General features: G+C 42.9%; 1 protein-coding gene across 1 annotated transcript in view; it reads right to left on the reverse strand.

The window, feature by feature from the left end:
- Window positions 1-13,567, reverse strand: part of LOC121546000 (espin-like) — a 121,335-nt gene that overhangs the window by 77,853 nt on the left and 29,915 nt on the right. The window lies entirely within an intron of this gene.

Consider the following 13,567-nt stretch of genomic DNA (forward strand, 5'->3'; position numbering starts at 1 on the left):
TCCGCCCTCCCTGTTCTCCCCGTTCCCCAAAGGCCAACGGGGTAGTGCAGAATAATTTGTCCCTCCTCCCCTGGGAAAGACCATCCAATGACAATGCCCACACTTGCGGGAGGTCAAGGAGTGAACAAGTGCTTCCCCTCTAAATCCCATAAGGCCTTGCTTTATTTGGACACTGACTGACAAGCAGGCAATGAGTCCCCTAAGAGGTTTACCGTCCCGCTGGTTCTGCTCCTCACTACCCCGGGGTTAACCAGGCAGCAGTGTGGTGACAGGCCAGAAATGGAGGGAGGGAGGAGGGACAGGGAGAGTGGGTAAGAAGGGGAGGGGTAAAGGAGGGGTGTCTCCCCTCAAACCAAACAACTCCACCCCGTTTCACCTCACCGAACAGAGACAGCATAGTTAGAACCCAAGCCAACAACTTACTCAACCGAGTCAAGGTTCCTACTAATATATATGACAATGTAGGCATTTCCTGGATCCAAAACGTAACACCTTATGCTCCTTTGTTTTGTGTCTAAAAAACGTGACAAAACCCCAAACAGTAGGTGTGACCAACAGGGCATCCTTGGGGTGCAATTGGGGTGATGTTCCAGGTCAAAACAAGCACCCCTTAAATATTTCACCACAGGAAAGGGAGCTAATCTGCAGTTCTGTCATCAGGAAGTGGGCCGACGGCTGCATTATTCAGGAGTGTAACTAAAGTGGGACGGAGCTCTCCTGCATCCTGGGGTCTGGAGAGGGAGAACATCATATGTTCATGGAAAGGGGCTGACACTTATTTGCTAACATTCACGCAACCCCCCCTCAAATACTACTGGATAGAAATTGCACCAAGATGTCTATGTGCTCTTATGAGATGCCTCATGACAAGGGGGACTACTGAGTTCTAGCCCCTACAGACTCCTATAAAGGAAGTGCTTTTGGAGTACAGGTGTAGATTTCAACAAAGGGCTTGTCCTTGTGCAAGGGTAGAAATACAAAGTGCGACAACAGATTATACCCCGTCCCACAAAAACGCACACACCCAACAAAACAACTTTTTTCAAGCTGTCATGTTTGTATGCAATTAGTCAACTTGAAATTGCCTCCACTATTACTAGATGTACAGTGTACAAGACACACCCTTCTCCCATGTTAAGTGTTAAGGCCAATCTTATCATTATTTCTCACACACCAGGTTGATCTGTGCGAGAAAGATTGCTTTATATATTTTCATGCTAATGAAAAAAATCACTTACATTTTTGACAGTCAATTATTTAGGTGCTACTATTTCGGTTTTCTAGCTTGCTGTGGCCTGCACCCTCAGTCTCAACAGGTACAGTTGCGGCCAAATATATTCACACCTGTGTACTTTTCGTAAATCATTCCCTATTTCTTCTCAAATAAGATGAATAAAAAATAAAATAAAACTTTGTCTTCACACTTTGTTAATTGATTTTCAACATATCAGAACCAATCTTATTTTTGTAACCTTAAGTTTCTATTTTTTTTGGAATGGACAACATTATTGGCACCCTGGAGTTAGTATTTGTATTTATTAAGGATCCCCATTACAATTCCTGGGGTCCAACAACATTAAGGCAGTTACATACAATTTAAAATATGACATGACATTACATTTCATAAAACCTTTTACAACACAGGCCACTACTCTACTATCACAAATCCATGTGTACGTGTGTGTAGAGTGCGTGTCTTATGTGTATCTGTAAGCGTGTCTGTGGCTGTGTGCCTCTCTTCATATTCCCCGCTGTTCAATAAGGTGTATTTTTATCCGTTTTTTAAATCTGATTCTGCTTGCATCAGTTACCTGATGTGGAATAGAGTTCCATGTAGACATGGCTCTACGTAGTACTGTGCGCCTCCCACAGTCTGTTCTGGACTGGGGATTGTGAAGAGACCTCTGGTGGCATGTCTTGTGGGGTATGCATGGGTGTCCGAGCTGTGTGCTAGTATTTTAAAAACAGACAGCTCAGTGCATTCAGCATGTCAACAGTTCTTACAAAAACAGGTAGTGATTAAGTCAATCTCTCCTCTACTTTGAGCCATGAGATATTTCATGTCAGCTCTTTGTTTACATTTAAGGGCCAGCTGTGCTGCCCTGTTCTGAGCCAATTGTAATTTTTCGAGGTCCCTCTTTTTGGCACCTGACCACACGACTGAACAGTAGTCCAGGTGCGACAAAACTAGGGCCTGTAGGACCTGCCTTGTTGATAGTGTTGTTAAAAAGGCAGAGAAGAGCTTTATTATGGACAGACTTCTCCCCATCTTAGCTACTGCTGTATCAACATGTTTTAACCATGTCAGTTTTACAATCCAGGAGTACTCCAAGCAGATTAGTCACCTCAACTTGCTAAATTTCCACATTATTTATTACAAGATTTAGTTGAGGTTTAGTGAATTATTTGTCCCAAATACAATGCTTTTAGTTTTTGAAATATTTAGAACTAACTTATTCCTTGCCACCCATTCTGAAACTGCAGCTCTTTGGTTAAGGGTTGCAGTGATTTCACTCGCTGTAGTAGCTGACGTGTATAGTGTTGAGTCATCCGCATACATAGACACACTGGCTTTGGCATGTCATTAGTAAAGATATAGAAAAAAAAAAGGTTCTTGACAACTGCCCTGGGGAATTCCTGATTCTACCTGGATTATGTTGGAGAGGCTTCCATTAAAAAACACCCTCTGTGTTCTGTTAAACAGGTAACTCTTTATCCACAATATAGCAGGGGGTGTAAAGCCATAACACATATGTTTTTCCAGCAGCAGACTATGATCGATAATGTCAAAAGCCGCACTGAAGTCTAACAAAACAGCTCCCACAATCTTTTATGATCAATTTCTCTCAACCAATCAGTAATTTGTGAAAGTGCCATGCTTGGTTAATGTCCTTCCCTATAAGTGTGCTGAAAGTCTATTGTATAGCATTGTATCTGGTCCAAAAGTTTACTAAGAGTTGGTAACAGGCTGATTGGTTGGCTATTTGAGCAAGTAAAAGGGGTCTTTACTATTCTTGGGTAGCGGAATTACTTTTGCTTCCCTCCAGGCCTGAGGGCACACGCTTTCTAGTATCAAATCAAATTGTATGTCACATGCGCCGAATACAACAGGTGTAGACCTTACAGTGAAATGCTTACTTACAAGCCCTTAACCAACAATGCAGTTAAGAAAGAATACCCCCCCAAAAAATCAAAAAGATATAATATAAAATACGAATTAAAAGTTACAAATAATTAAAGAACAGCAGTAAAAATAACAATAGCGAGGTTATATAAACTGCTCAAAAAAAATAAGGGAACGCTAAAATAACACATCCTAGATCTGAATGAATGAAATAATCTTATTAAATACTTTTTTCTTTACATAGTTGAATGTGCTGACAACAAAATCACACAAAAGTTATCAATGGAAATCAAATTTATCAACCCATGGAGGTCTGGATTTGGAGTCACCCTCAAAATTAAGGTGGAAAACCACACTACAGGCTGATCCAACTGATGTAATGTCCTTAAAACAAGTCAAAATGAGGCTCAGTAGTGTGTGTGGCCTCCACGTGCCTGTATGACCTCCCTACAACGCCTGGGCATGCTCCTGATAAGGTGGCGGATGGTCTCCTGAGGGATCTCCTCCCAGACCTGGACTAAAGCATCCGCCAACTCCTGGACAGTCTGTGGTGCAACGTGGCGTTGGTGGATGGAGCGAGACATGATGTCCCAGATGTGCTCAATTGGATTCAGGTCTGGGGAACGGCGGGCCAGTCCATAGCATCAATGCCTTCCTCTTGCAGGAACTGCTGACACACTCCAGCCACATGAGGTCTAGCATTGTCTTGCATTAGGAGGAACCCAGGGCCAACCGCACCAGCATATGGTCTCACAAGGGGTCTGAGGATCTCATCTCGGTACCTAATGGCAGTCAGGCTACCTCAGGCGAGCACATGGAGGGCTGTGCGGCCCCCCAAATAAATGCCACCCCACACCATGACTGACCCACCGCCAAACCGGTCATGCTGGAGGATGTTGCAGGCAGCAGAACGTTCTCCACGGCGTCTCCAGACTCTGTCACGTCTGTCACGTGCTCAGTGTGAACCTGCTTTGATCTGTGAAGAGCACAGGGCGCCAGTGGCGAATTTACCAATCTTGGTGTGCTCTGGCAAATGCCAAATGTCCTGCACGGTGTTGGGCTGTAAGCACAAACCCCACCTGTGGACGTCGGGCCCTCATACCACCCTCATGGAGTCTGTTTCTGACCATTTGAGCAGACACATGCACATTTGTGGCCTGCTGGAGGTCATTTTGCAGGGCTCTGGCAGTGCTCCTCCTGCTCCTCCTTGCACAAAGGCGGAGGTAGCAGTCCTGCTGCTGGGTTGTTGCCCTCCTACGGCCTCCTCCACATCTCCTGATGTAGCGCCTCCATGCTCTGGACACTACGCTGAAAGACACAGCAAACCTTCTTGCCACAGCTCGCATTGATGTGCCATCCTGGATGAGCTGCACTACCTGAGCCACTTGTGTGGGTTGTAGACTCCGTCTCATGCTATCACTAGAGTGAAAGCACCGCCAGCATTCAAAAGTGACCAAAACATCAGCCAGGAAGCATAGGAACTGAGAAGTGGTCTGTGGTCACCACCTGCAAAACCAGTCCTTTATTGGGGGTGTCTTGCTAATTGCCTATAATTTCCACCTGTTGTCTATTCCATTTGCACAACAGCATGTGACATTTATTGTCAATCAGTGTTGCTTCCTAAGTGGACAGTTTGATTTCACAGAAGTGTGATTGACTTGGAGTTACATTGTGTTGTTTAAGTGTTCCCTTTATTTTTTTGAGCAGTGTACATGAGGTACCGGTACAGAGTCAATGTGCGGGGGAACCGGTTAGTCGAGGTAATGGAGGTAATATGTACAGTTGAAGTCAGAAGTTTACATACACTTGGTTGGAGTCATTAAAACTCGTTTTTCAACCACTCCACAATTGTCTTGTTAACAAACTATAGTTTTGGCATGTCGGTTAGGACATCTACTTTGTGCATGACACGTAATTTTTCCAAAAATTGTTTACAGACAGATTATTTCACTGTATCACAATTCCAGTGGGTCAGAAGTTTACATATACTGAGTTGACTGTGCCTTTAAACAGCTTGGACAATTCCAGAAAATGATGTTATGGCTTTACATCTCCTGCTATATTGTGGATAAAGAGTTACCTGTCTAACCTGTCTTACATACACTAAGTTGACTGTGCCGGAATATTCCAGAAAATGATGTCATGATAGGCTAATTGACATTATTTGAGTCAATTGGAGGTGTACCTGTGGATGTATTTCAAGGCCTACCTTCAAAGTCAGTGCCTCTTTGCTTGACATCATGGGAAAATCAAAAGAAAATCAGCCAAGACCTCAGAAAAAGAATTGTAGACCTCCACAAGTCTGGTTCATCCTTGGGAGCAATTTCCAAACGCCTGAAGGTACCACGTTCATCTGTATAAACAATAGTACGCAAGTATAAACACCATGGGACGCAGCAGTCATACCGCTCAGGAAGGAGACGCGTTCTGTCTCCTAGAGATGAACGTACTTTGGTGTGAAAAGTGCAAATCAATCCCAGAACAACAGCAAAGGACCTTGTGAAGATGCTGGAGGAAACAGGTACAAAAGTATCTATATCCACCGTAAAACGAGTCCTATAATCGACATAACCTGAAAGGCCACTCAGCAAGGAAGAAGCCACTGCTCCAAAACCACCATAAAAAAGCCAGACTACGGTTTGCAACTGCACATGGGGACAAATATTGTACTTTTTGGACACATTTCCTCTGATCTGATTAAACAAAAATAGAACTGTTTGGCCATAATGACCATCGTTATGTTTGGAGGAAAAAGGGGGTGGCTTGCAAGCTGAAGAACACCATCCCGACAGTGAAGCACGGGGGTGGCAGCATCATGCTGTGGGGGTGCACTTCACAAAATAGATGGCATCATGAGGAAGGAAAATTATGTGGATACATTGAAGCAACATCAAGACATCAGTCAGGAAGTTAAAGCTTGGTCGCAAATGGGTCTTCCAAAAATTGACAATGACCCCAAGCATACTGCCAAAGTTCTGGAAAAATGGCTTAAACTGAGTTTAAATGTATTTGGCTAAGGTGTAGGTAAACTTACGACTTCAACTGTACATGTAGGTAGAGTTATTAAAGTGACTATGCATAGATAATAAACAGAGTAGCAGCAGCGTAAAAGGGGGGGAGCAATGCAAATAGTCTGGGTAGCCATTTGATTAGATGTTCAGGAGTCCTATGGCTTGGGAGTAGAAGCTGTTTAGAAGCTTCTTGGACCTAGACTTGGCACTCCGGTACCGCTTGCCGTGCTCGTAGCAGAGAGAAGTCTATGACTAGGGTGGCCGAGCAGTTGCCATGACATGCAGTGATGCACCCAGTCAGGATGCTCTCTGGTACAGCTGAAGAACCTTTTGAGGATCTGAGGACCCATGCCAAATCTTTTCAGTCTCCTTAGGGGGAATAGGTTTTGTCTTGCCCTCTTCACGACTGTCTTGGTGTGCTTGGACCATGTTAGTTTGTTGGTGATGTGGACACCAAGGAACTTGAAGCTCTCAACCTGCTCCACTACAGCCCTGTCGATGAGAATGGGGGCGTGCTCGGTCCTCTTATTTTCCCTGTAGTCCACAAACATCTCCTTTGTCTTGATCACGTTGAGGGAGAGGTTGTTGTCCTGGCACCACACGGCCAGGTCTATGACCTCCTCCCTATAGGCTGTCTCGTCATTGTCGGTGATCTGGCCTACCACTTTTGTGTCATCGGCAAACTTAATGATGGTGTTGGAGTCATGCCTGGACATGAAGTCATGAGTGAACAGGGAGTACAGGAGGGGACTGAGCACACACCCCTGAGGGGCAGGGTTGAGGCTCAGCGTGGCGGATGTGTTATTACCTACCCTTACCACCTGGGGGCGGTGGCCCGTCAGGAAGTCCATGATCCAGTTGCAGAGGGAGGTGTTTAGTCCCAGGGTCCTTAGCTTAGTGATTGAAGATATGGCAAATAGGAGGCAAATATATAGTCCGCTATTATCCTCAGTAATTTTCCATTCAAATTGTCAGACCCCTGTGGCTTGCCATTGTTGATAGACAATACTTTTTTCACCTCTTCCACACTAACTTTACGCAATTCAAAATTATAAATGCTTGTCTATCATAATTTTTAATCAGTTATACTTGGATGTGTAGACAGCATTTGTTGCTGGCATGTCATGCCTAAGGTTGCTAGTCTTGCCAATGAACAAATTATCACTGGGTTTTGTGATGAATGAGCCATCTGATTGAATGAATGATGGAGCAGAGTTTGCCTTTTTGCCCAAAATGTAATTTAAAGGTGCTCCAAAGCTTTTTACTATCATTCTTTATATCATTTATCTTTGTTTCATAGTATAGTTTATTTTTATTCAGTTTAGTCACATGATTTCTCAATTTGCAGTACGTTTGCCAAATCAGTTGTGCAGCCATACTTATTTGCCATTCCTTTTGCCTCATCCCGCTCAACCATACAATTTATCATCAATCCACGGGGATTTAACTGTTTTTACAGTTATTTTTTTAATGGGTGTATGCTTATTAGTAACTTGAGTAAGCAATTTCATAAAATGTGTCAAGTGCAGCGTCTGGTTGCTCCTCATTACACACCACAGACCAACAAATATTATTTACATCAACAACACAGGAATCACTACAAAATGTATTGTATGACCTCTTATACACTATATTAGGCCCAGCCTTTGGAACTTTGGTTTTCCTAGATATGGCTACTATATTGTGATCACTACATTCTATGGATTTGGATACTGATTTGAAGCAAATTTCTGCAGCATTAGCAAAGATGTGATCAATACATGTTGATTTCATTCCTGTGCCTTTTGTAACTATCCTGGTAGGTTGACTGATAACCTGAATCATGTTGCAGGCACTGGTTACAGTTTGAAGCTTTTTCTTGAGTGGTCAGCTTGATGAAAGCCAGTCAATATTTAAAAATCACCCAAAAAACATACCTCTGTTGATAGTATTTCACACGTTATCCAGATAATGACTTTTAGCACTTAGTGGTCTATAGCAGCTTCCCACAATAATGGGCTTTAGGTGAGGCAGATGAACCTGTAGTCATATTACTTCAACAGTATTTAACATGAGATCCTCACTAAGCTTTACAGGAATGTGGTTCTGAATATAAACCGCAACACCTCCACCATTGGCATTTCGGCCTTTTCTGTAGATGTTATGACCATGTATTGCTACCACTGTATCAAAAGGTATCTAAGTGAGTTTCAGAGATAGTCAGAATATGAATGTCATCTGTTACTAGCAAGTTATTGATTTCATGAACCTTGTTTCTTAAGCTACATATGTTAACGTGGGCTATTTTTAGCACTTTTCTGGGATGCTTGATTGTTTTCATGTTAATTTATGTTAGTGCAGGGTGAGCTGCACACAGTGGACTTCCTACTTGGGCACACGGCCTCAGTGCTAACAGTATAACGCTGGTTCATAGGCACATGATTAATGCATACAATAGCTGTAGGATCAGCAGAGGCATTCAGGGCAGTTAGAGGGACATCAATTAGGTTACTTACATTGTGTCTACCAACACCCCTGGTATAATGTACATTTGCTGAAGCATTTTGACAACTCAGCGACACAATGCTAGGGATTAACTGAGATTGGGTCATTGATAAGTCATTGTCTCAACGCAGCCATATAATGCTGTGAAAGGATCCAGGAACCCAAAATATAGTCGGGTGGATCCCATCCTCCTAGTATTTGATTGCACAGCCTTTGGCCAAGATAAGTGCCAACAAACGCTTCTTGTAGCAATCAATGAGCTTGCTGCAATGTTCTTCTTGCAATTTGGACCAGTCTTCAGCAGTAAACTGCTCTAATTCAATGTTTGAGGGGTGCCCTCCACCAACTGCTGTTTTCAGCTCTCGCCATAGGTTATGGATGTGACTCAGATCTGGACTCTTCACTGGCCACTGCAGAACAATCCAGCATTTTGGGGTTGTTGTCCTACTGGCGCAGTGGTCTAAGGCACTGCATTGCAGTGCTAGCTGTGCCATTAGAGATCCTGGTTTGAATCCAGGCCCTGTCGTAGCCGGCCGCGACAGGGAGACCCATGGGGCGGCGCACAATTGGTCCAGGGTAGGGGAGGGAATGGCCGGCAGGGATGTACCTCAGTTGGTAGAGCATGGCGTTTGCAATGCCAGGGTTGTGGGTTCGATTCCCACGGGGGGCCAGTATGAAAAAAATATAATATATAAAAAATACAATAAAATAAAATCATGTATGCACTCACTAACTGTTGTCGCTCTGGATAAGAGTGTCTGCTAAATGATGTAAATGTAATGGAAGACCCACAACCTTCAGAGACACAGTGTTTGGACACTGGGTTGTAAATTGCACTCCAAAACACCTTAATAATCTGCTTATTTCATTATGTCTTGCACACATGCCAAGGCTCCCAGTACCAGATGCAGCAAAGCAACCCCCCAGCATAATCGAACCTCCCCCATAATTGATTGTAGGGATGGTGTTCTTTTCTTTGAACACTTCATTTGGGCATTGGTAAACATAGGAAGATCCCACTGCTGAAGGAGACACAAATAAAGCCTGATTGAACTTCTCAAAAACCCACCAACAGTAAAAATCCTAAATCTTGGGGGAAATGTTCTTTGGCAATACAGATTAGCGGTGTGTTTACTGACAACCAAATTTAGCATTCCATTTTTAAAAAAGATCCTCCGCCTACAATCAAAGATTGCTGGATTGTTCTGGAGTGGCCAGTGAAGAGTCCAGATCTGAGTCACATCCATAACCTATGGAGAGAGCTGAAAACAGCAGTTGGTTTGATAAAGTTGTGGTGTTGGTTTGCTGCCTCTGGTAGTGGGGGGGCTTGAACATGCACAAGGCATGAAATCAGCAGATTATCAGGTGTTTTGCTGTCCAATGTTCAACCCAGTGTCTAAAAATGGGGCTCCATTGAAGGTTGTGGGCCTTCGAGCAGGACAACGACCCCAAACACACATCAAAAAGCACCCAGGAAGGGTTAAAAAAGATGCTGGTTCAGTTCTGGAGTGGACAGCAAAGAGTCTAGGTCTGAATCAGATCCAAAATCTGTTGAGATCTGAAAGCAGCAGTTGGTGGAGGGCACCCCTCAAATATTGAAGAATTAGAGCATTTTGCTGCTGAGAAGTGGGACAAATTGTCAGTAGAAAGGTGCATCAAGCTCATTGATGGCTACACGAGGCATTTGTCTGTAAGTTATCTTGGCCAAAGGCTGTGCAACCAAGTACTAGCTCCAGAACGCCAATAATTTTGTCCATATTTTTCAGTTAAAATTGTAAACAAAAATTGGTTCTGTAATGTTGAAAATCCAATAACAACGTGTGGTGACCAAAAGTTTTCAATTTCACCTTATTTTAGAAGAAATTGGGAATTATTTAAGAAAAGTGCAAGGGTGCCAATATCTTTGGCCGAAACTATATATTACATTTGAGTCATTTAGCAGACAATCTTATCCAGAGCCATTGAAAAGGTATTGATAAACATCAATAGTGGTTTACCGACTTGCATAAACCCAGACACAGCAATACATTGCTAGACTCAACAACATGTTAGAAAGTTGAAGTTCTAATAAAAAAAAGAGCTTCTGCCCTTTAATGTATGCCTTCTTTGAGCCTAACAATGACCCTTACACAGTTCAGCTAAATACCCAATCGACTAGAATTGGCTATACCGAAAATATAGCTTGGAAACGGGACGTGGGAAAAGTGGGAGCGCATTAGGTTAATCCAAATCCTACACTTTAGACCCAGAGAGAGCGAGAGACGCTGTTGAAAGTTCACCCACTGTTGCTTGGGCATTTAGAAAGTCTAAGGTTTCTTTTATGGCCCTCAGTCGGCAGCAGTCGCTATGCCTCCCTTGACCCCATGCTGCAATTAAGCTCTGGCAAAGCTCTTAATCTGCGCTAATTAATTGTGTAACATGTTCACTCTCTTTCTCTGTGTGTCTGGGCGACCATCTCGCAGGAGGTTTATTGCCAGTTTGCCCACTGTCTTTTATGTTCCAGTAGAACTATCAGCAGAGACACATCCTGTTAGCTTTGTGAAAAGACAGGATGACAGTGGAGGACAAATTCACCGATTCAGCCCTTTGAGCCCCATAAATTTGGTGGCCATTGTTTAGGAACTTAATCTGCATTGGTCCTGCATCCTTATCTCCATTCTGTACCACAAAAGACAGACAAACATAGCCTAATGAGCAGCACATTGCTGATAGTCATGAGAGAAAAAGTGAGTTACATAGAGATTATTTTGGACTATATTTTAAATCGATATTTTAACCAAGTGTCGATTTAAAAAAAAGAAAAGACTCCCGTATTTTTTTATCCTATTTTATTTTTCAATAGTGAGCCAATATATTTTCACCACTTTTATTTCCATGACTGATCAAAACTCATTTTCTCAGGCCTCCTGAGTGGCGCAGTGGTCTAAGGCACTGCACCGCAGTGCTTGAGGTGTCACTACAGACCCAGGTTCGATCCCAGGCTGTGTCACAGCCGGCTGTGACCGGGAGACCCATGAGGTGGCGCACAATTGGCCCAGCGTCGTCCGGGTTAGGGGAGGGTTTGGCCGGCCTGGACTTCCTTGTCCCATCGCGGTCTAGCGACTCCTTGTGGCGACCACGCCATCTGGACAGTGTTTCCTCTGACACATTGGTGTGGCTGGCTTCCGGGTTAAGCGAGCAGTGTGTCAAGAAGCAGTGCATATTGGCAGAGTCGTGTTTCGGAGGACACATGGCTCTTGAACTTCACCTCTCGAGTCCGTAGGCGAGTTGCAGCGATGGGACAAGACTAACTACCAATTGGATATCACGAAAAAGGGGTAATTTTTATTTATTTATTTATTTTTTATCTCAAGCTCCTTCTTGTCTCTCTGCAGCAGACATACTGTATAGTGAGCAATATGTTTGGAACATCGAATCGTAATACATATCGTATCGGCACCTAACATGCTGACCAGACTGCCTGCGTTTCGAGCGTTAGCATTGCAAAATAACATTTACACATACATGTTATTCAACCATTTCATCCAAACTGCTCACGCACGTCAACCACAATCTGTGTAGCCAAGCGCTAAAATAGAACTTGGTTCTGACATTTCACATTTGTACCAGTTTCCACCAGCATCTTCACAAGGTCCTTTGCTGTTGTTCTGGGATTGATTTGCACTTTTCGCACCAAAGTACATTCATCTCTAGGAGACAGCTTAGTGTATGTAAACTTCTGACCCACTGGAATTGTGATAGTGAATTATAAGTGAAATAATCTGTCTGTAAAGAAAAAATTACTTGTGTCATGCACAAAGTAGATGTCCTAACCGACTTGCCAAAACTATACTTTGTTAACAAGAAATTTGTGGAGTGGATGTAAAAACAAGTTAATGACTCCAACCTAAGTGTATGTTAACTTCCAACTTCAACTGTAGATACAATAGTAAAAACAGATAAACAGTTCTACAACTGAACAAAGTGCCTACCCTGCCTGACTGAGTGATATGGCTTATTTATTATTATAATTCAGGGCTCTACGCTGAAATGGGTTACAAGGAGTACATGATATGCTCTTAAGTAGAAATGTAGAAGCACACAAATAAATATAGGAGAAAAATTAAAGTATTTGAGTGTTTTAATAAAATTACTAAAGAGTTTATAAAAGTTTAGGCATGATCCATGCTTAATCAAGCACAATGATTAGGTGAGAAATGTTCAGCTGTCCCTTTAAGGGACAGGAAGTTACCTTGGTAACTTGGGCACTTGCTTGTCTGTGATGAAAAAAATCTCCAACTGATGTCTTCCTAGCAGACGACAGTTGCAGAAAACTTAAACATTGAAAAACAATCTAGCGTGTGAACAAAACAATATAACTGGCCAAGAAACATAAGGACAAAGTCACACTTTAGTAGCCTTTCTTGTCAATTCAAACAACTTCTACATGTGCCCTTTAGATTTTTTTAAAACTGTTCCCAAATGCTCTGTGTGACCAGCTGCCCATGTGGCTGGTGAAATAGACGTTCTTACCCACCAATGACAATCTCCCCGCATTTTGCATGTGGCAGGTGCTAATTTCCAACCCTGGAGCTAAGCACAGGCAAAATCCTAGAGGAAAACCTGGTTCAGTCTGCTTTCCAAGACACTGGGAGACAAATTCACCTTTCAGCAGGACAATACCGTAAAAATTCAATTAATAGCCTGGGCGTTTATTTGCTTAAAATCACTGAACAAAACAGGTGCTTAGAGACAGGCTTCTATTTGAGCCAGCCGTCTATTTCCTAAATTCACACAGCTTCTGCTCATTTGTTTAATTCCAGCATCATGCACCCATTATTTTAGAAGGGGCACAAAGTAATGTGATGATGGAGGGGTGGTTGGAGAATTTAGAATTTTTCCAAACAACTGAAACAGCTTTTTCCTACAATCTAGAGTCATAATCATTATGCCTAACGCTGTAAAAAAT

The sequence above is a fragment of the Coregonus clupeaformis genome, chromosome 30 (assembly GCF_020615455.1).
Source record: "Coregonus clupeaformis isolate EN_2021a chromosome 30, ASM2061545v1, whole genome shotgun sequence".
Lineage (NCBI taxonomy): Eukaryota > Metazoa > Chordata > Actinopteri > Salmoniformes > Salmonidae > Coregonus > Coregonus clupeaformis.